Source organism: Macrotis lagotis, chromosome X (genome assembly GCF_037893015.1).
Source record: "Macrotis lagotis isolate mMagLag1 chromosome X, bilby.v1.9.chrom.fasta, whole genome shotgun sequence".
Lineage (NCBI taxonomy): Eukaryota > Metazoa > Chordata > Mammalia > Peramelemorphia > Peramelidae > Macrotis > Macrotis lagotis.
The window spans coordinates 618,667,729-618,692,614 of NC_133666.1; the positions used below are offsets into that span (position 1 = coordinate 618,667,729).

Sequence of the window (24,886 nt, forward strand, 5' to 3'; positions counted from 1 at the left end):
TAAATGGTGGGAAAAAATTAGAAGAATAATATTTTGTGACATATAAAAATAATATGAAATTCAAATTTCAATGTCCATAAATAGAGTTCTGTTGGAACAAAGGCATATTCATTTATATTTGTCTGAATGCTCTTGTGCTACAATGGAAGAGTAGAGAAGTTGTGACAGAGACCATATTCAACTATCATGGTTTTTTACTGCTACTTAGCACACTACAAATTATAGTGATGCAATTACAAATTAGGTACTACTTATCACCATACTGCAATATTTTATTTACTTTTCACTACCAATGCATACATTTCATGTCAAAATAAAGACAGGAAAAAACCCTATAATTTTTTGAGCTCAAGGTCAAGATTAAAATTTTCTGATCCAGAACTTCATTCAATCAATCACTGTTATCAATCATTGAATTGTTTAGGAAATGAGCTTTTTCTGTAGACTTGATACTTTATTAATAAAATCAACCTAGGGGCTGCTAGGTGGCACAGAGGATAGAGCACCGGCCCTAGAGTTAGGAGTACCTGAGTTCAAATCCAGCCTCAGACACTTAATAATTACCTATCTGTGTGGCCTTGGGCAAGCCACTTAACCTCATTTGCCTTGCAAAAACCTAAAGAGAAAAAAAAGAATCAACCGAAAATTACAAGGTAAAGTTGCACTTAAGTGAGAAACTTATACTATGTTAAAGACAAACCACTGCTGATTGAAGCCTAAGTTACATTAAACTTTCTACACTTTTCATAATGTCAGAAGTTAAAGAAGCAACATCTTCATTCCCCACACAAATTTTCAGCAGAAATATTTTTCCAAATTCAAACTAGAGTTCTGACAGTATTTTTTTCAGACATTGATGCAAGTGCAAAAGGAATTTTCATATTTAAAAGTCCATTTTTAACTGTGCAATTGACAATCTTCACATTAACATTTAAACATGCATCTAAAAGAGATTAATATGCAGGTAATGAGAGTAAAAAAGCAAATATCAAGAGAGAAATCTAACAGAATTCTATAAATGTTTACAAACTGATAAATATACTCATGCTCATGAACTGACATCAGTATTTGGGAGTACTATCTATGTGATAAGCATTTTCAAAAGTGAAATACATGAAATCATCAAAACAGAATAACAATGAATACTTACAATTGATTTTGGTGATAACATTATTTTTTGAATTCCAATTAAGAGAAATGGTATTCCCTCCCAAAAGAGAATTCTATCCTTCCCATTAATAGACTTTTTGCCCCACCCCCAAATTGTAATAATTATTTATTATCACATTTTTAATTTTAATGATAAAAAATTTATGGAAATGTTTTCTTTCTTATAAGTCCCTTTATAATAATCTTTTCTTTTTAGATTTTTTCAAGGCAAATGGTATTAAATGGCTTAGCCCAAGGCCACACAGCTAGGTAATTATAAGTGTCTGAGGCAGGATTTGAACTCAGGTACTCCTGACTCCAGGGCCGGTGCTCTATCCACTGTACCATTTAGCTGCCCCACTTCATAATAATCTTAATTTTGTTTCCTGGCCTACAAAGCCTAAAATATTCACTACATAATCTTTTATAGAAAAAATTTTGCAGACCCCTGGTTCAAAAATCTAGGTTTTATCTTGGGCAAATCCCTTCCCTTCTTCTTGGCCTAATAAGTTCCTATTCTATAAAATAATATAATCTATAAAATAAGGACCTCTAAATCCTCTATTAATCCTTTTATAAAGTTACAGATTTGGGGCAAAAAATATAATAGTATACCTGGAAGATTCAAGAACACACACACACACACACACACACACACACACATAAACACACACACACACACACACACACACACACATCCTTAATAAAGAATATCCAGGGTTTTCTAAATACCTTCTGGAAATATGTATGAAAACACTGAGGATCTACCTAATACAATGAACATGTAGTTCTTGTCATGATTGAACTTTATACCTTTGGCTGCTCAAGAACAAAAGATTTATAAATGATGATGCCCCCAGAATCATAGAGCTGTAACATGTTAACTTTGGGAACATCATCAAACAACCTCACAAGAAGAAAGCTGAATATTGTCTGAGATTTTCACAAGAGAAGATTCTGAATTTCAATTTCATTCAGCAGTGATCTCTTTATAGTATGGTAAATGGATGAATAGGATTGCTGTCTTCATTCAAATGAAGAGTTAATACATGGAAGAGGGTCTGAATTTGTTTTGTTTGCCTATAAAGGGCATAACTAGGGGGAAAAAAGAGACTTAAGCTCAAAGTAAAGATAAAATTTCTTAAAAACAAGAGATGTCCAATAGTGAACTGGACCAACAACTACAGAAGTAGTGGGTTCCCTTTCACTAGATGCTTTCCAAGCAAAGGCTATGGAAGAATATTGAAAAAAATTCCTGTCCAAAAACAGCTTGAATTTGGTATCTTATATAAGATCTCTTCCAATACTGTATGATTGTGAATAAATGTGATGCTGTATATAACAGAAAAAATGGACTATTTTCATCATAGATCAAACACAGGAGCTCAAATATAACTACTGTAAAGACAAAATCAGGTGTGTTTACACTGGTTCATGATCATGGTTTTATATTAACAAAAGAACCATAATAGAAAGCATCTCTAAAGCCAACAATCTTCTCAACCATTTCTATTCAAAGAATCTTAGTGTTTCTTATTTACTGAGATTCTTCAAAAAAGAGCCCCGGGGTGGGTGGGTGGGAGGAATCTCCTTTCTTAGTCATTGGAATTTTCTATTGACTAAGCACTGAAACTAAGAATTAGGAGTCTTTTTTACTCAATGAACTAAGTATTAAAGCCTCAAAAAAAAACAACAGGAAGAAAGTGAAATTTGAAGACCAAACACAAGGGAAACACAATAAATTTGCATAAAGTAAGATGAATGTCAGTTTTATCCTTTGGAAACCTATAGTCTTTCTGGAAATACTAGTTTGAACAGAGTCCACAACTAGGAGAGTTACCTCAGTCTCCAATTTATTGGAATTATAGGAATCATGCCTGGAGTTAAAAGGGAACTCGGTAATTTCCTAGTCCTAGTAGTTCTTTTTATGGATAAGAAAACCAAGGTCAAAGGATGTTGAATAATTTGCTCAAGGTCACACAGGTACTGACAGGGGCAAGATCTTAATCAAGTTTCTGTGATTTCAGAGCCAATATGTTTTCCTCTGTACAATATATTAATATTTATTCAGTAATTCTTTTAATGAACATTTATTAAGAGCCTATGATGTACAATTTGCTAAGGAAAAAGCAAAAATAAATGACCTGGTTTTAATGAAGAATAAAACTTATGCAATAAAATTGAAACAAATCAGAATACAATTAAGTGCATAAGAAGTGCAAAGGAATATGAGACTAGATAAGAGATAGGAGAACATTTTACAAATAAAGTGGCATTTGAGCTGAGAAAGATATAGAAGTGTCAAAAAAACACCCAACAATAACAATGAGAAATGAGAGGATACCATTCAAGGTACAAGCTGAGGCATTTTTCTTTGAGGATTCCAAATCCTCAAAACTAAAAGAAAGAGTTTGAGTCAATATTATAGTCACAGAGAACTTGTGTTAAAATCCTGGTTCTATAATATAATTTGTACAATTTTGTCTAAGTTATTTCCCTTCTCTAAACATCAAGTTCCTTACCTATAAAAAAAAGTTAAACAATGTCATCTCTAATGTCCCTCACAGCCTTGACATTATTTAATTCTGAATTAAGCCCTGAGAAAAACCCTGTGCTATAAGTTTCAGACTTCTTTGCTTTCATTTGGTTTTTGTCATATTTTCCATTATTTATAGAGGTCTCTCCAATCCAAAGTTGTGCATCATTTGATTGGGTAGCATGTAGTGTCAAAACTCAAATAGAAATGGGAGCCATTAAAACATACAAAAAGATCTCCATTCAGGCTATAAATTGACTCTGAAAATACATATTAACATTATATTTTACTGTATTTTTTGTTTTGTTTTGTATCTTCAAATTACAACTTATTCTGGTATGGAACAGGTCTGACACCTCTAGGCTGAGACACCTCTAAGTCCTGGTTTCTAGAAGACAGCAAAAACTATAACTGACAAAGGAATCTTTACAAAAGGTTCCTCAATAGATAGAGGAAGTCCATTTTCAGTGAGATAAGTAAAAACACTACAATCCTTCTGAGAAGGAAGGAGGGTACCACCTGAACCACTCAATCCAAAATTCTTGCTTTGTCTCCAAGTTATATTGATTCTTGGGGAATAAAAACAAAATTTGGTCATGGGAAAAGAAGAAAGCTGAGTTACTCAAACCACTTGAAACTGAGATGGAACTCAATCTCTCCAAAGACTAAAGGAAGAGGAAATTGAGAGGAGGCACTGAAACAAAGATCATAAATCAAATTCAACAGTCACATTCTTATATCCTATTTACTCCTATAGTGAATAATTTTTCAAAATTGATCTAGATGGATACACAGTTCAAAATCTGGGATGGTTTAGCTGGCACCAGGGAGAAGTTCCTAAAAAAGACTGCCCACATTTATCCACTCTGGATATTAAGTCTGATCTTTAAATTCAATAATTCCCTTTGCCATTCTCTGGAGTAAAAACCAGAAGCAAGCACACTTAAAAAACAACTATACACTACTATTAGATTTTGCTTAAGTTATGGTAATTGAATCTGGTTATAGATTTCTTTTGCAAATTCCATCAATTCTATGCATTTGGACAAAATCTTAAAATTGGAGACACCTGTGTGAGCCCTAAGACACTCTCTTGGGCAGTCATATCCAAGTCAGACTAGGGGCTGGATGCCTTACATTCTTCTCATGCCAACCTACATACTCCCAAGGCCAGTTTTAAACAAGCATGGGTTCTCTCAAGCCAAAGGCCATAAAGACAGCCCCTGGTGAACCAAAACAAACATGTGCCTATGATTCCCATTTCAAGTCTCTACCTCTTTTCTCTATCTCTTTTCCTCTTTCTCTTTGTTTCCATTTATTCTCTTTTGGGCCAAATTTCCCTGGCCTGTACTTTGGCCCACAGTACCAAAATAGAGAGTATGAGAAACAAATTTGAAATAGGATATAGTTACTCTGGGAGCTCAGGGAAGAAGTCACATCCTGCTCACAGCTGGCATATTCCCACACACCCTCCCAAGCAATTAATTGGTCATTTTCATCCTAGATAGAAGCAGCTGCTGTTATATATGGATGTGAAAGATCAGGAAAGAGAAGGGTAATCTTGAGAAATGCAAAAAGTCAGAGCAGATCCAAATGCCTTTCCCTTGTATTTATGTGCCTTATCCAAGAATTATGAGAGTTTAAGGAGATTTCCTTACTAAAAAACAAATAAATAAATTATATGGCCCCCTGCCTTTCAAACCCTATGGGAAAAGAAAAAGCTGTAAACACCATCATCCTTTCCCAAACATGGTCACCAAAGGTACAACTCCATTAGACATCCAGTGAAATGGGTTTAAATAGCTATTTCTGCAGTTCCCATTTCACAAGTCAAGGAAAAGAAACCCTAACACCCTTACTGTTTGGTTTGGGGTATTTTAACGACAATTCCTTCCTGTTTTATACTCTTAAGAAACATTTCTTGCGAATATAGTTAACCTATCCACACTAATATGACCACGAAAGCTAAAGGACAATAAGGGGGAAGTCAAACTCCTTCTTAATATTATACTTGGCCTTTCAATTATGGTGCCCAAAAAGAACAAATTAAAAATCAGAACACTTCTAATAGATTTTTATTCATGTCCTGTTAATTATGGTTTGCCCCATTTTATTCTATGAGACTCTTTTATCCAAGGGCCAGAGTCTAAGCCCTCCTCCATTCCCCAAAGTAAAATAGGCTGGAGAGGCACAAACCCTCAAAACATGCTACAGAGTATCTCACTGCATTTTAGATTGGCAGAGGCTGACTGGCTCATTAAACTATGATTTAGGGGACTTCCAGCCAAGATGGCAGAGAAGAAGACAGATACTGTGTTAAGCGCTTCCTGTGTCCCCTCTAAAATAACATGAAAGAAACCTCTTAACAGAAATTCAATCAACAAAACCAGAAAGAACAGCTTTACCTGAAGAGACTTTGATGAGAGGCCAGTCAGGAACCAACATTAGCCACGGAATCTTTGCCCAGGGGGAGGGAGATCTGCACACTTGAAAATCTTTCAGCTCCCTGGAGGACCTGAGCTCCATACTTTTGGAGCATTCTTCCTGGAACAACCAGTAGCCTCTCCACCCCACCCCATCCCCTCAAACACAGGTGTGGACTACGGAGCTCACTGAGCTGAAAGGGAGATTGGCTTCCAGTCTATTTTTCAAGGTCAACTCAGACCACGCTGCCCCTCTTCACTCCCTCCAGGATTGGGAGAGGGTTTCAATCATTCCAGAGAAAGAACCAGTACCCCTTACTGGCTGGCCCTTGGAATTACTAAACTAAGTGAGCAAAGCCTCTAGGATCTTCAAAAGCAAACCTCTGAAAGCCAGGTCACTCCCCTCAACCCAAGATCCTAGAAAAATGAATTAAAACCAGAAAAAAAGGGGAACCCATGGAGAAATATTTAGAAGAATCAGATTCTAACCCAGGATCTAGCACTTCTGAGGAGAATATGAATTGGTCTCCAGCCCAGAAAGACTTCCTTGAAGAAATCAGAAAGGAGTTTAAAAATCAATTGGAAAAATTGAGTAAAGAAACTCAAGAGAAAATTAACATCTTGCAAGAAGAAAACAAAACAATGGAAAATATAATTGGACAAATAGAAAATGAGAATAATTCTCTCAGATCCTTGATTGCAAATGAAAAAAGAAAATAATTCTCTCAAAACTACACTTGGGCAAGTGTAAAACTCCTTCAACAATTGAATTGACCAACTGAAAAAGGAGTTGCAAAAGATACATGAAAATTCTTCTCTAAAAAAAGGAGGGAAACTGGAAACTAATGACTTCATGAGACAACAAGATTCTGTTAAACAAAACCAAAAGATCGAAAAAAAAACCCAGAAGAAAATGTAAATTACCTCACCAGCAAAACCACTGACATCAAGAACCTATGGAGAATGGACAACCTGAATTAGAGGACTTTGAAACACTGCAAAGAAAAAAAAGCCTAGACTTAGTATTGCAGGATTTAGTGATGGAAAACTGCCATGATATCATGGAACCAGATGGCAAAATAGTTACTGTAAGAATACATCGATCCTCTCTGGAAAGAGATCCTAAAATGAAAACACCAAGAAATATTGTGGCCAAATTCCAAAACTATCAGATAAAAGAGAAAATGCTGCAAGCAGCCAGAAAGAAACAATTTAAATACAAGGAGTCACAGTAAGGATTATGCAGGACCTGGCTACATCAACAATAAGGGATCAAAGGGCCTGGAATGAGATATTCTGAAGAGCAAGGGAGCTTGGAACACAACCAAGAATCCACTATCTTACAAAGCTGAGCCTTCTCTTCCAGGGGAAAAGATGGACATTTAATGAACTTGGAGACTTCCAACATTTCCTGATGAAAAGACTAGAGCTAAATAGAAAATTTGGACATCAAACAGCAGGTTCAAGAGACACATGAAAAGGTAGAAAAAAAAGGGGGGGTGATAAAGAAAAAAACTGCTATCTAATAAAATAAGACTGGCTACATCCCCACTTGGGAGAAAGATTCTCATAACTCTTTGAGAATTATAACTGTATTAGAGAGAATATGTTTAGTCAGAAGTGATGGACACTCTTGACTTGTCCATGAGACTGTTATCCAATAAAATGAAACTGACTATAGAGAAAGACTCTAATAACTCTCAAAGATTGTAACTCTATTAGAGAGAACATACTTAGCCAGAAGTGATACACTCATAACTTTTCTCTGACTCAGACAGAATGATTTAAAAACACTACCTCCTTAAAAAGGGGGGCAGTAACAAGACAGGGGGATGGGGGAGATTGAATGGAGTAAATCATATTACATTAAGAGGTACAAAAGACCTATTGCAATAGAGGGAAAGAAAGGAGGAGGTGAGAACCACCTGAATCTCCTTTTCATCATACTTGGCTTAAAGTTAACTTACACACAGTCAAGTTAAGAAACTTGCCTTTCAAGTACTGGAGCGGGGAGGGGACAGGAAGAGGGGGAAAAAAAGGAACTAACAGAAGGAATGGAAGGAGGAAGGGGGAAAAGAGGAAAGAAAGGAGAGGGGGTTGACATAGGAAGGTAAACACACAGAAGGTGGCGTATTCAGAAACTAAACACTGGGGAATATGGATAAAGGGGGGAAAAGGGGGAAACTAAAAACAGGGAAGATAGCATAGAGGGCAATAAAGAGTTAGTAATTATAACTTTGAATGTGAATGGGATGAACTCTCCCTTAAATCTTAAGCAAATAGCACAGTAGATTAAAAAACAGAATCCTACAATATGCTGCTTATAAGAAACTCCTTTGAAGCAGAGAGATACATACAGAGTAAAGGCAAAAGGTTGCAGCAAAACCTATTTTGCTTCAGCTGAAGTGAAGAAAGCATGGGTAGCAATTTTTATCTCAGACAAAGCAGCTGCAATAATAGACAGTGCTAAAAGAGAAAAGGAAAGAAACTATATCCTCCTAAAAGGTACCACAGATAAGACAACAAAGTAATTTCAATACTAAATATGTATGCACCCAATGGTACAGCATACAAATTCTTAGAGAAGTTGAAAGAGCTACAGGAAGACATAGACAGCAAACTCTACTAGTGGGAGACCTCAACCTCCCACTCTCAGATTTAGATAAATCTAATCATAAAATAAACATGAAGGAAGTTAAGGAGGTAAATAAATTGTTAGAAAACTTAGATAGACTTATAGAGGAAATTGAATGGGGATAGAAAGGAGTATTTTTTTTTTTAATGCAGTACATGGCACTTACACAAAAACCGACCATATAAACCTAATGATCAATTGCAGAAAGGCAGAAATAGTTAATACAGCTTTGTCAGATCATAATGCAATAAAAATCATATGCAATATTGGGTCAAGAAGATAAAGACCCAAAACTAATTGGAAATTAAAAAACCTCATTTTAAAGAATGAGTGGATCAAAGAACAAATTATAGAAAAAATTAATTATTTCCATCCTAGATAATGACAATAAAGAAACAACATACCAAAACCTATGGGATACACTCAAAGCAGCTGGCAGGGGATATATTATATATCTTTAAATGCTTACATGAATAAATTAGAAAAGGAGGAAATCAATGAACTAAACATGAAACTAGAAAAATGAGAGAAAGAACAAATTAAAAACCCTAATTAAATACCAAATTAGAAAGTCTAAAAATCAAAGGAGAAATTAATAAAATCAAAAGAAAGCTTGAATTTATATGTAAAACCAAGAGTTGATTTTGAAAAAGCCACTAAAATTGACAAACCTCTGGTCAATTTGATTTAAAAAAAAAAGAAAACCAAACTGCTAGTATCATAAATGAAAAAGATGAACTCACCACCAATGAGGAGGAAAATTAAAGTAATAATTTGGAATTACTGTGCCAATAAAATTTGACAATCTAAATGAAATGGATGAATATTTACAAAAATATAAGTTGCCCAGATTACATGAAAAGGAAATTTAAAACCTAAATAACCTTATCACAGAAAAAGAAATTCAACAAGCCATTATTGAATGTCCTAAGGAAAACATCACCAGGGCCAGATGGAGTCACAAGTGAATTCCAAACATTTAAGGTACAATTGGTTCCAATTCTATGTAAACTCTTTGGAAAAATAGGGGAAGATGAACTCTGCCTAACTCTTTCTATGACACCAATATGATGCTGATACCTAAACCAGAAGAGTTAAAACAAAGGAAAAAAAATTATAGACCTATCTCCCTGATGAATACAGATGCAGAAATCTTCTCAAAACAATTACAACAAGTTATCACTAGGATAATACATTTTGATCAAGTAGGATTTATCCCAGGAATGCAGGGTTGGGTTCAATATTAGGAAAACTGTTAGTATAATTCATTATATCAATAACAAACCCATCAGAAATCATATGATTATATCAATAGATGCTGAAAAAGCTTTTGTCAACATACAGCACCCATTCCTACTAAAAACACTAGAGAGTATAGGAATAAATGGATTGTTCCTTAGAATAATAAGCAGTATCTATATGAAACCATCAACAAGCATTATATGCAACAGGGATAGTCTAGAGCCATTCCCAATAAGATAAGGGGTGAAAGAAGGATGCCCATTATCACCACTACTATTCAATACTGTATTAGAAATGTTAGCTTCAGCAATAAGAGAAGAAAAAGAAATTGAAGGTATTAGAATTGAGAAGGAAGAAACAAAACTCTCACTCTTTGCAGATGACATGATGGCATACCTAGAGAATCCCAAGAAATCATCCAAAAAACTACTGGAAACAATTAGCAATTTTAGCAAAGTTGCAGGATATAAAATAAACCCTCATAAATTTTCGATATTTCTATATATTACTAGCAAGGAAGAGCTAGAAAGAGAAATCCCATTCAAAGTAACCTCAGACAATATAAAATACCTGGGAGTCTATCTGCCAAGGCAGACTCAAAAACTTTTTGAAAACAATTACAAGAGGCTTCTCACACAAGTAAGATCAAATTTAAGTAACCGGGCAAACATCAATTGCTGATGGACAGGTTGAGCTAAGATAATAAAAATGACAATTCTACCAAAATCAAACGACCTGTTTAGTGTCCTATCAATCAAAATTCCAAAAAATATTACTTTACTGAGTTAGAAAAAGTTGTAGGAAAATTCATAGAGAAATAAAAAAGTCAAGAATTTCCAGGGATTCAATGAAAAAAAGTGCAAAAGAAGGCAGCTTAGCCTTACCAGATCTAAAATTACATTATAAAGCAGCAGTCACCAAAATTGTCTGGTATTGGTTAAGAAATAGGGTGGTAGATCAGTGCAATACACTAGGTGCAATAGCAGGAAATGATTATTGTAATCTGCAGTTTGATAAACTCAAAGAGTCCAGCTATTGGGATAAAAACTCTCTCTTCGATAAAAACTGTTGGGAAAATTGGATGTTAGTATAGCAGAAACAGGTTAGACCAACAGCTCACACCCTATACCAAGATGAGATCAAAACGGATACAGGATTTCGACATAAAAAACAATATTATAAGCAAACTAGAAGAACAAGGAGTAGTTTACTTGTCAGATCTATGGAAAGGGAAGTGGTTTATGACCAAGGAAGAGAGGCAGAACATTCTTAAAAACAAACTGGATAATTTTGATTACATTAAATTAAAGTTTTTACACAAACAAAAAAAACCAAAATCAAAAGAATTCAGTAAATTAGGAAATATATTTTACAACTATTATTTCTGTCAAAGGACTCATTTCTAAAATATACAGAAAAATGAGTAAAATTTTTGAAAATAAAAGCCATTTTCCGATTGACAAATGGCCAAAGGACATGCAAAGGCAATTTACAGATGAGATCAAAGCAATCCATAGTCATATGAAAAATTGCTCTAAATCATTACTTATTAGAGAAATGCAAATGAAAGCATCTCCAAGATACTACCTCACACCTCTCAGCCTGGCCAACATGATCAGAAAGGACAATGATCAATGTTGGAAGGGATGTGGGAAATCTGGGACACTAATACATTGTTGGTGGAGCTGTGAACTCATCCAACCTTTCTGGAGAGCAATTTGGAATTATACCCAATGGACAACAAAAATGTGCATACTCTTTGATCCAGCAATACCACTACTGGGTCTATACCCTGAAGAGATTATGAAAAAGGTAAAACATCACTTGTACAAAAATATTCATAGCAGCCCTGTTTGTGGTGGCAAAGAATTGGAAATTATGTAAATGTCTTTCAATTGGGGAATGGCTTAACAAACTGTGGTAATATGTATGTGATGGAACACTATTGTTCTATTAGAAACCAGGAAGGATGGGAATTCAGGGAAGCATGGAAGGATTTGCATGAACTGATCCTGAGTGAGATGAACAGAACCAGAGAAACATTGTACACCCTGATGGCAGCAGGGGAGATGGTCAACCTTGATGGACTTGTGCATTCCATCAGTGCAACAATCAGGGAAAGTTTTGGGCTATCTGCAATGGAGAATACCATTGATAACCAGAAAAAGAATTGTGGAGTTTAAACAAAGACAGAAGACTATTATCTTTAATTTAGAAAAAAGTCAAATCATTATCTTATTATGTAATTTTGTAATCTCTTATTACTTTATTCTTCTTCCATAAGGACATGATTTTTCTTTCTCAACACATTCAACTTAGATCAGTGTATAGAAAGACACATCTTCATGTGTTAAAATCTGGACAGAGACACTGTGAGCTTGGGTAAGTCATTTAACCCTGTTGGTTTTGGTTTCCTCAACTGTAGAAAGCACTGGAGAAGGAAATGATAAACCACTCCAGTATCTTTGCCAGAAAACCCCAATAGGGTCAGTAATGATGGGGGCAATGATTCTCTTTAAATCAGAATATTTGTTTGATACTTATGAAAAATCACTGCCCAGAATAATTTCGTCTTCCCAGATAATATTATCTTCCTATGCTAAGTTCCTCTTCTTTCAGGTGGTCCAGACAGAAGTCAATTCATTCCCATTTCCCAGGACAACCCATCCTTGGGCTCCAAATTGTTTCCAGGCTTAAGAATTGAGCTATACAACTATCTTGGTTCACTGGAATGGCTTCTAAAGGATGATCAGATTCTGATGACCTTAAAGAACACTCTTCTACAATATAGAGAAACCCTGAGAAAGTCCTGAAGTCATAAAGGAGAGATTTCTTTCCATTGGAGCAGCATGAAGTGCAAAGTCCATATTGTGACTCTTAGCTGAACAAGATTTTCATGGAGAAGTCAAGTCAATTATTATTACCTTCTGCCTTTTTGTGTGTTTGGGGCATATTTCCAGGGATATATTCTGAGCCCTAGACATCTACAATTCAGAAATGGGGCAGATAGCATCTTACACTGTTTATAATGACAGTTCTCATGCTAGAAAATTTGAAGGCAGTAACTGCTTCTTTTGAGACTAAAATAAATATTTATTGAGTACCTGCCAAAAAGAAGGCACATAATAACAGGAGAAGAGAGAGTAGAAAGAGAATGGAAGAAAAATAAGGCAAAATACAATGTAAATTGCACTGTTCTTAGGCCTGGAAAGACCCAGATTCACAATCTGACTAGTACTTAGTGGTTAATAACCTTGATTTTCTCCTTTGTGAGCCTCAATTTCCTTGTCTAGAAAATTAAGTGGGATGGAAACTGTATCTCTACCACCTTCCATGTCTAACAATCTATGAGATGAACTATGAAAATTATCATTCTTCTAAATCTTTTTATTCTATACAGCAAGATTCCACAAATGGACTCACATAAGACACCTGATAAAGACTTGATGCCTTAAAATTAGTCCTTCAGTCCAGTTTTCTTAGAGTTTCAGTGTCTCACATAGAAATGGTACTTAATACTTACTGAGTTGCTAAATTAAATTGAAGTGAATAAAAGTACATAAGAATTTAAAAACACTGATGAGTAACTGATTTCTAATATCTCTAATTCTACTATCAGTTGGCTCCAACCTAACATTTCAGCCTTACCAAAACTTTTCTTACTTTCATTTCTCTTATGTGCTTGACAATTTGGACTGTGGCTATTCCTGAAGACTGTAAAAACTCTCCTGCCAAAATTCTTTTGTTTATGTTCTACCTTTTCATCAACTGTTGAAAATCTAACCATCCTTCAAAGTCTAGCTATAATGTGATTTTTCTCCATGGCCTTTCCTATTTCCCCTTTAAAAAACCTATCCCCATAATCTGAAAAGAGGATAGAGCACTGGCCTTGAAGTCAGGAGGATAGAGTCAGACACTTGATACTTTCTACCTGTGTGACCTTGGGCAAGTCACACATTGCCCCAATTGCCTTGCATCCAGGGCCATCTTCAGTCATCCTGATTTGTATCAGGCTATTGGATCCAAGCACAAAACCCCCTTATTCAAACCCAATTCAAGTACTTGTCCTGTCATCACAGATGTCATGGTCTACTTAAAGAATGAAGGACAAACATCATCATCATCACATACCAAAAGTACAGAAAGTGCTTATGTATTATAAATTTCTTGAGAGCAAAAACTTTATCTTATTTCTCCCTATATCCCTTGTCACACTTAAGACTTTGAACACAGTAAATGCTGAATAGATGAATGGATGAATGAATGAACAATGGAACAAATGAAAAGGGAGAAGTTAGCAAAACAAGCAACTCAAGACTCTTGAGACTGGAGAGAACAAATTTCACTAATTGTGTGATGCTGGTTTTTTCTTAGATCACAAAGAAAGTATTACAGAATAATAGTTTACAGTAACAAAAGTTGTACAGATTGACTTTAGGTTTTGAAAAGCACTTTACATACAACACTAGAATTATTATCTCCATTTTGTAAATAAAAAACAAGTATTAATAGGATGAAAGACTTAAGGTACCCAAAAATAACAAGAAAAAGAGCAGCTATTTGAAGTTGGCCTTTTGGCTCCAAATTCAGTGATACAGAATTTGCTACTGATACAAAACAGGAAGAAACATAAATTAAAAAAAGTTAGGTCATAGCCATTAAAGATAAAAGACACAAGTTTTGGGCTGCTGTTGTTCAGTGTTTCTGTAGTGACTCTTTGTGATCCCTTTTGGGAATTTTTTTGACAAAGATACTGGAGTGTTTTGCCATTTTCTTTTCCAGTTTATTTTACAGATGAGAAAACTGAGACAGAGTTAAATGACTTGTCCAGGATCACACAGTTAAGCCATTAAGTATCTGAGGTTAGATTTGAATTCATGAAGGTGAGCTTTCCTGATTCCAAGCCCAAAGTTTTTATCTACTGTGTACCCAGTTGCCCTTAGGGAGGAAAAATAACTAAGAAAGAAAACTTCAGAAGAAAAATTAAACAATTCTAATGAGGATTCCTGAATAATTGTAAACTCTCTGGAAAATATGGGACATGAACCATATTTCCTATACAAAAATGAAGCTTATCTATATAAAAGTCCTCTCTATCTTCCAAGCTAGCCCCAGAAAATCTCATGGTTTAGTGAGTCACTAGACCATACAAGGTCCTTGAAGGAAGGGACCCGGGATATTATCTAATCTTTGTATGTTTCCTAATACTACTCCATGCTTGACATATAGGAAGGCATTTATTAAAAGTTTGCTTCTTATTCTTGAGTTTGGGGTTCCCTCTTCACCAAACAAGAAAGTCTATCCCATTAGGAGGAGCTAAGTGCTCAGCTGGCTGATATAAAACCACAACCTCCTTCCCAAAAGAACCCTAATTACAGTTTGCCTAGATTTGCAGAGATACTAGCCACTTTCAGATTTACCATGGACAAGGGGAATAGCAGGGAAAGGACAATGGAAAGCATCATCAACCAAGGAGATCCAGGAATATGTTATGCCCAAGGCTAAAGTCTGTCCAGGATGCTCAAAAGGTAGTGTAACTCCTCAATGAATGAATCAACATAATGCAAAAATCATGTATCTCTTTCTCAGCAATTGCTACTTAACACACACACATCTTAGAAAAAGAGTAGTCCTGCCTGCTTCATGTAGCTGCAGACTTGTCTTCATCTCTCTTAAAAGGGTCTACTATCACCATAAGGAAGCTTGGCTTTTTTGAAGGGTGGCTACAGAGAAAAAGACTTTGAATGATCATTCCATAGAGAAAATGTAGTTCTTCTGGCCAAGAGAAGAACCCTAGGAAGCCAATGAAAAATTCTGCCCAGTCTTCTGAGAATAACCTTGTACACTCTTTCCCTCTCATCCAAATCCAGATCACTTTTCAATATTTAGTTCTACTACCTTCCAAAAAGTTTGCCCTGTCACTAAAACGCACACAAAGAAGATGGGACTAAGAGACATATACATGTCTCTTGTTTTTTGGTTTATTTGTTTGGTTTCTATGATTTTATTGGCCACAATGTCTTAGGAGGCAAGAATGGAGAGAAGGGAGCTCTGGGTCAGTTCAGTGTTCCAGGAATACTTTCCCCCCCACATAAGAAAAACTTCTAACCTTTAGAAATATCAAAAAATGGTTGCAAGGGGCCAGGCCGAACATCCTCCATCTATGCCCTAAAGAACTTACTTATCCCTGTACACATAGAGTTTACTACTTCCTGATAAGGTCTCAAAGCCAGCCTTGTCAAGTAAGAAGACCTCAGACCCTGAACTGGCATTTTAAGTCTAACATCTACTGCTGGATACATATCCCCGGAGGGAAAATTGCAAGGGGCAGGGTCTTCTATTTATCCCAAAATAACCACTTCTATCTATGCCACCCCAACTGCCAGCCCAATCTCCCAATAGGGATGGGGAGAAACTCCAATATAAAGAATAGGCCACCCTTTTGACTTCAGGTCCCCCACCTGCTGTTTAAATTGTTAAATTTGGCTTTTGCCATGGCTATGTTCCTCCCCCTCAGGAGAAGTTACTGAACTTTCCCCTCCCATGCCATGTCCCCCCTTGTTTCATACTCCTCCTTTTGGTGTATTGTCTTAAATACATAAACATCTGTAAGGACTGTGAACTCCTTAAGTTCTCCATGCATTCATTTATTTGTCTTGCAATAAATCTGGGTTTCCTATGAGTCTTGTGATGCTGTGATTGCCTGTTAACACATCTCCTTTTCAAGGGCAAAGGAATGGTACCTTCCATTTATTGGGGAAGATTCTCACATCTAGTCATATTTTACATCCCAGTTACTCTGAACTCCTGGAGATCACATAAACTCCATTTTATATCATGCCTACCATCCAAGTCCTCATTCCTATCCCCATTCGAGAATTTCAAATCTAACTCCAACCAGTCCCTCCATTCTGCCCTCTGGAATGATTGTTCCATTGGCAATAAACTTCTCTTCATCTTAAATCTTTTTCATTCCCACTCTTTCCATCTACTAGCTATTTACTGAACTTGGCTTCCCCTAATGGTACAAGTTCACTGGCTACCTTTTCCAGTATTAGCTGCCCCTTCACTCATTCTACTCAGCTCACTGGTCAAGATGGGGTAGTTGGAATGCTCTTCACTCTTCCAGGAATACTCCTGTCTCAGGTTCTCCCTTTTTCATTACTCTGTAAACTCTATTCCTTTGAGATTCATGCAAATCTTATGTAGCACTCAATCAAAATCCTGGTAGCTGCTGATCCCCTAGATCAGTCGCCTTCCTTGATCAATGAATTCAAGTACCTCATTCATAATATTCTCTCCTACCCAAAAGCTGTCCTCCCAGCATATATACTGACTCTATCCCAAATGTCCTAGCCACTCAGTTCCTCAACCTCCTTATCTCCCATGAGCTATTCCCACCTTAGGGGAAAAAATTTTTTTTAAAGGATCATTCCCTTTTTCCTTGCCATCACCTACAAGTGTACCACCCTCTTTGTTCAATAATTATGACATCCTCTGATGCAAACATAACATTGGATTTTTAACCTCTTGCTCTGTTTTCTCTGTATCCTCATAAAAAAACCACTTATACTTGATGTTTTTATCCTGCTATCATTATATATTATCCTATATGATTCTTTGCATCCTTGAAAAGGTTCATCTGCAGTAAGTGCCTCCACTTCCTCTCTCCTCCTCTTCTTTTAAACCCCTTACAAGCTGACTTCCAACCTTACCATTTTATCAAAACTGCTGTCTCTAAGGTTTCTTTTATTTGCCAAATCCAATAGCCTTTTCTCTTTAAGATTTTATTTGAGTTTTATAATTTTCCCCCCAATCTTCCTTCCCTCCCACCCCAGATGTCAGTCTGTTGGTATTTACATTGTTTCCACAGTATAGATTGATCTAAGTTGAATGTGACAAGAGAGAAATCATATCCTTAAGGAAGAAAAATAAAGTATAAGAGACAGCAAAATTACATAATAAGATCATTTACCCCCCCCCCCCAAGTTGAAGGTCTTTGTTCAAACTCCACAATTCTTTCTCTGGATACAGATGGTATTCTCCATTGCAGACAGTCCCAAATTGTACCTGATTGTTGCACTGATGGAATGAGCAAGTCCATCAAGATTGGTCATCACCCCCATGTTGCTGTTAGGGGTGTACAATGTTCTTCTGGTTCTGCTTATCTTACTCAGCATCAGTTCATGCAAGTCCTTCCATGATTTCCTGAATTGCCACCCCTCCTGGTTTCTAATAGAATAAGAGTGTTCCATGACATACATATATAGTTTGCTAAGCCATTCCCCAATTGAAGGACATTAATTTGATTTCCAATTCTTTGCCACCACAAACAGGGCTGCTATGAATATTTTTGTACAAGTGATGTTTTTAGCCTTTTTCATAATCTCTTCAGGGTACAGACCTAGTAGTGGTATTGCTGGATATTTTTGTTACCCTTTGGGAGTAAGAGGAAAACTAAGATTAAAGGAGAAAAGTGACTTGTCCATCATTTCAGAGTCAGTGAATGGTCTAAACAAGAAATACTTCTAAATCCAGGTCTAACTCAATCCACTGTTTTGTGTTGAACTATCAGTCTAATGATCCTTAAAATAGGACATTTGTCTGTCTGATGAGGCCTGTGGCTGGTCAAACTCATCTTCAGCATTCCTGACAAGTGGTCAGCTGGCTTTCACTTGATGCCCTACAGAGAGTGGGTGGGTCCCTGCTCCCAATGTCCCAGGCAAGCCATTCCAATTTGGGGATATTCTTTACCCCACAGGCAATAGCCTTTTCTCAATACTCATTCTCCGTATCCTTCTCATAGCCTTTGCAACCTACTGTTATCCAGTCCTTCCTCCAAATTCTCTTCTCTCTAGGTTTTCAGGATATCCTTCTCTCCTGATTCTCCTCTTACCTATCTGATCACTCCTTCTCAGTCTTCTTTGTTGGATCATCTTCTAGATCATGTTCTCTAACTGTAGGAGTCTCTCAAGATTCTGTTCTTGGCCCTCCTCTCTATATACCACTTCACTTGGTGACATCATCAGCTACCACAGATTCATTTACTATCATTATGCTGATGATCTCCAAATCTTCCTATTCTGTGTTATCTCTCTGCTAACATCCAAACTCACATCTTCAATTGCCTTTCAAGTATCTCCAACTGGGATGCTCAGTGGACATCTTAAACTCAATATACCCAAAATGGAAATCATTATCTTTCCCCTTAAAACTTCCTTCCTTCAGGAAAGCTCAGTCATGCAGTGGAGAGCACCAGCCCTGGAGTCAGGAGGGCCTGAATTCAAATTCGGCCTCAGACACTTAATCATTACCTAGCTGTGAGACCTTGGGCAAGTCACTTAACCCCATTACTTTAAATAAAAATAAAACAACAACAAAAAACTTTCCTCTCTCCCTGCCTTCCCTAATACCACAAATGTAGAGGAAAACATTATCCTTCTAGGCCTTTTAGCTCACACCCTAGAAGTCATCAATTCCTCACTATCTCTTATTCCCTCATATCCAAGCTGTTGCCAAGGCCTATTGCTTTCTCATTTCAAAATCTCAAATATATGCTCTCTTCTCTCCTCTTGACACTGCCACTTCTCTGGTGCATGGCTAGACAACAGCCTACTGGTGGGTTGGCCTGTCTCCCCTTTCTAGTCCCTCTACCATTCAGTCACCCAAGTGATTTTCCTAAAGCACAGGTCAGATTATGTCACCTCCCTACCAAATAAGCTTCAGTGGCTTCCTATTGCCTCCAGGAAGAAATACAAAATTTTCAGTTTTTTCTATTCAAAGCCCTTTATAGATGCAAGGACCACTTCTACCACTATACCAGAGTATAGTATTATATGGAAAGAGCATAAAAGTAGATTCCTAGCATGCTCTTAGGCAATTCAAACTCCTTCTCTATGTCTGTTTCTTCCTCTGTATAAGAGTACTGGACCAGATAATTAAATTGAGGTAAATTCTATGTGTAGTAGGCAGGAATGGATAGGTAGCACTTGTGTTCAATCATTACAAACAAATAGCTCACTTCAGAGTCCAATAAAAGTGTAGGGAAGTAGGACATGTCATAAAGCAAAACAGTATATTTTTATAGGATTTTTTTCTTGCTAGGCAATGGGGTTAAATGGCTTGCCCAAGGCCACACATCTAGGTAATTATTAAGTGTCTGAGGCCGGATTTGAATTCAGGCACTCCTGACTCCAGGGCTGATGCTCTATCTACTGTGCCACCTAGCTGCCCCAAAAACAGTATCTTTAAGAAGAGCAATAGAAGAAATGAAGTCAAGAAATCAAGAAATCATTAGGCATCTACTATGTGTGGAGTATTTGGGGATATAAAAACAAAAAAGAAATAATCCTTACCCATTCCCCAAATGACAAATGGTCAAAGGATATGCAAAGGCAATTTACAGTTGAGGAAATCAAAGTTATCCACAATCATATGAAAAACTGCTCTAAATCATTACTTACTAGAGAAATGCAAATTTAAGCATCTCTGAGGTACCACCTCATACCTCTCAGACTGGCCAATATGACCAGAAAGGACAATGATCAATGTTGGAAGAGTTGTGGGAAATCTGGGACACTAATGCACTGATGATGGAGCTGTGAACTCATCCAGCCTTTCTGAGAGCAATTTGGAATTATGCCTAAAGGGCAATAAAAATGTGCATACCCTTTGATCCACTACTGGGTCTATACCCTGAAGAGATCATGAAAAAGGGTAAAAAAAAAATAACTTGTACAAAAATATTCATAGCAGCTCTATTTGTGGTAGCAAAAAATTGGAAATTGAGTGTATTGTCCATCAATTGGAGAATGGCTGAACAAATTGTGGTATATGTACATTATGGAACACTATTGTTCTATTAGAAACCAGGAAGGATGAGATTTCAGGGAAGCCTGGAGGGATTTGCATGAACTGATGCTGAGTGAGATATGCAGAACCAGAAGAACATTGTACACCTTAACAGCAACATGGGAGTGATGATCAATCTTAATGGACTTGCTCATTTCGTAAGTGCAACAATTAGGGATAATTATGGAGTACCTGTGATGAAGAATACCAACTGTATCCAGAGAAAGAATTGTGGAGTTTGAACAAAGATCACAGACTATTATCTCTTATACCTTTTTTCCTTAAGGATATTATTTCTCTCTCAGCACATTAAATTTAGATCACTGTATAGCATGGAAACAATGTAAAGACGAACAGATTGCCTTCTGTGGGGAGTGGGGGGAGGGAAGTGAAATTTGGGGAAAAATTGAATAAATCAAACATAAATAAATAAATTTATTTTAAATATTAAAAAAATAAATAATCCTTGCAAAAAGACAAGATTTAGATAGTTAAAAGAAATAGAAGATAGCGTATGGAAAAAAGTTCACTAGAACTAGAGAAAGGAGTCAAGTCATAAAGGAAGGCAGAGGAGAAAAGGAAATGTATTTTAGGCACTGGGGACAGCCAGTGCAAAGTCAGACAAGAGATGGAGTATCCTGTGCAAGGAACAGCAATAAGGTCAGTTTGCAAAACACAAAGACTAGAATAGGTATGTTAGTGTCGAATTATGAAAGGTTTTAAAACTCAGACCAGGGAAGTGGGAGGTCCACAGGTATTACACACTGCACAAGATTTTTGGATTTTTCCAATGTACTGGCAATTTGTGGTGATTTTTTTCCCTCTCTTAAATTCTATGGCATGACTTTTGGAAAGAGAAGAGGAAGGAATACTTGAGATAACTTTGCAAGAAGTAAAAGCCATCAATAAATACATATTTTTTAAAAATCAAATGGGAGTTTATATTTGCCCTGAAATATGGTAAGAGTGACAAAAAAAAGTCAGCCCTATGATTAAGGAAAATCAAGTTGATAATGGTGAAAATGATAGATTGGATGGGAGAAGATGACTGAAGTAGGGAAGGTTAGGAGACCACTGCAATAAACCAGCTGAGAGGTGATGAGGGTCTCATCAAAGGGTGACTATGTAAATACTGATCAAGCATCTAACTGTACATATGAGGTGAGGAGGGGCAAAGAGTTGATGGTAATGACCATGTTGTAAGCCTCTTCAGAGAATGGAAGAATGATAATGCTCTCAAGAGAAAAAGAGAAATTCGAAAGAGGGGAAGGAACATGTTTGGGACATGTTAAGTTTGAGAAGTCTTTGAGATGTGCAATTTGGAAATTGACCATTAGGCAGCTTGGTAATGTGAGACTGGAACATAGGAAGCAGGCTGGTGCCTGATCTGTGGATAAATGTGGAATCAGCATAGAGATGATAACTAAAACCCATAGAGCTAAAAAGAAAATCACCAAGGGAAGGTAGAAAGAAGAGAATAAGGCTCAGGATGGAGCTCTGAGGAACATTTCATTGTAAGGGGACATGATATAAGCTAGTAAAGAAATTTTGAAGGAATGATCAGACACAGGGAGAACAATTAAGAAGGGTCAGTGTCACAAAAACTCAAAGAAGAGAGAATTTACAAAAAGTAAACCAGGTCAAATGAAGCAAAGACATTAAAGAAATGAGGACTGAGAAAAGTCCATCATCAGATCTGGTAATGAAGAAATCACTGGTTATTTTTAGAGAAAGCAGCTTTAGTTGAGAGCTCAAGTTAAAAACCAAGTTAAGGTGTGAGTATGAGAAAAGGAAGGAGTCTAGGAGAAATCTGGCTGAGAAGAGGGGATAATATTTTGTGGAGATAGTAGAAACAAGTACAGATGTTAGGGATGAGGGAGACTTGGATACATATTAAAGTATCACTGGATAGTGAGAGACTAAAAACCAGAGGTTTTTAGATAGGATGAAGGGCATAATATAGAGGGATTGGCTTGTAAGGGAAATAGATATTTCATTATCAGAAACTGGAGCAATGGAAGAGAGAGTTGGGGATAATGTCAAGAGATTTAAAGATGAAGAGAAGGGGAGAGGAGTTAGAATTGAATGCTTTCTATTTTCTCAATAAATCACACCAGAAACAATAATAGGCTACCAACACAAAAATAATCTAGATACATCTAAAAGGTCACTCACATCATCAACAAAGTAGAGGGGAAAAGGAAAAAAATGTCTTTCACAGGCAAGGGCTCTTAACCAGACAAAGTATAGAGATCAGAAATTAAGAGACAATTTTGACTGCATAAAACTGAGAAATTTTTGTACAAAACTATGCAGCTAAATTATAAGGGAAATAGTAATCTGAAGAAAAGAATCTTTGTGGCAAATCTTTGATAAAATGTCTGACATTTGAGATATACAATATCCTGATTCAAATATAAAATGACCTTTTACCCTAATAGATAATGGTAAGCAAATAAGCAAGATCCAGGAAAGGAAAAAGGAATGAGATTTGTGAAGAAAAGAGAGCTTTCTTGGAGAGTGGGATATGGAATGGGGGCACAAAAAGAATGCCATGTCACTATGAAGATGCAGTTTAGATAAAACATCAATTTGTATAGGATCCATTCAGACTGGTTATATGACATCCTCCAGCTCCATTCAGCAGCACATCAGCGGGAGTGAAAGAGACAAATGGTGGGATTAATCCAAGATCAGGGTTTGGCAGGCACAAGTACTAACAAAACAAGGGGCCAATAACCAGAAAACCAAAGTTCAAATGCCAATTCTGAAACTTGCTGTGTGATCCTGACAAAATCACTTAACCTCTTTTGCCTCAGGTCTCTGATCCTTATAATAGATAATATTTGCACCACATATATCAAGGTAGCCACAGCTTCAAGTGATTTCATAAACCTTGAGGTACTATATAAATAGTAGTTATTAAAAAACAGTGAGAGAACCCAAATTCTCTTCTTTCTTCGACAGAATATTATAAAGATTAATCACAGATTAGTCATATACTATTAACTGGGACTTAGTTTTCATCTTCTAATTATGTTCCTTCTCTGGGATAATCAAGCGAAAAAAACCAGGTTCAGCTCCCCACATGCTCCAGGGAAGAAAGCAGACGTCCTTTTCCCAGGCACCAGTTTCAGCTTAGGCCCCTGCCTCTGCCTGGGTGGCACAGAACATTTTTCTCTGAGGCAAAGTTGATTCCAGTAAAGAATAACTCCCCTAAACAAGAAGATAGGTGAGCTATAAAGCATGTGAACCAATTTTGAGGTGCTGAATGATTGAAAACATCATTCTCCTGGTTCTGTCATGTTGCCCTTCCCCTTTTACCCCAGATAGGCCCCACCTGTCAGTGTTTGAAGCATGAGAAAATACCAAGGAATGAACAGAATATCCCAAGGCTCAGAGTTCGACTCAACCAAATGCAATAAGAAACAAACTCCTCATTTGCTTACAGTGATTAGAATGAAGTGACCACATTCCAGGAATTGACCAATAAGGGTTTTTTTTCCTAGTACACAACAACTGAGATCCTCAGATCCTCATATTCTTAAAATTCACACATCTAGAAAAACTACATGGATAAGAGCAGGATCAGACGAGGGCAATCAGCATAAGAAACATGGAAACCTTGCCATTTAAAGATTAGCTGAAAAAAAATGTAATATGTTTACCGGCTGGCCTTAGAGGACACAAATAAAATCAATGGATAAAAGTTAGAAGAGATGAAATTGTTGACTCCAGGTTAGGGAAGACTCCCTGGCAATTACAAATGTTTAACACCAAGTAGTTGATTTCCCATTACAAATGTCTTCAAGCAGGAGGTAGGTGCAGTTATTTTAGAAAAGATTCCTATTCAGATATAGACTGGATTAAATAACCACTTAAGTCTCTCTCAGCTCTCAAACTGTGGAATGCTGTGCAATCCTCATTCTGTCCATTTGAGGCTTTCTCCTGCAGAAGACTTAATGGGGTAGAGGGATGACCCCAGGGTAAAAGGATAAAGTCCCCAAAGGAACTAATAGTCTATAGAGTCAGGGCAGCTGATTGATGTTC

The 24,886-nt window shown here is 36.7% G+C and overlaps 1 protein-coding gene and 1 pseudogene across 2 annotated transcripts in view; both read right to left on the reverse strand.

Annotated features, from left to right (window-relative positions):
* ZC3H3 (zinc finger CCCH-type containing 3) overlaps positions 1 to 24,886 on the reverse strand; it is a 527,107-nt gene that overhangs the window by 411,858 nt on the left and 90,363 nt on the right. The window lies entirely within an intron of this gene.
* Positions 1 to 24,886, reverse strand: part of LOC141500064 (10 kDa heat shock protein, mitochondrial pseudogene) — a 62,558-nt pseudogene that overhangs the window by 29,180 nt on the left and 8,492 nt on the right.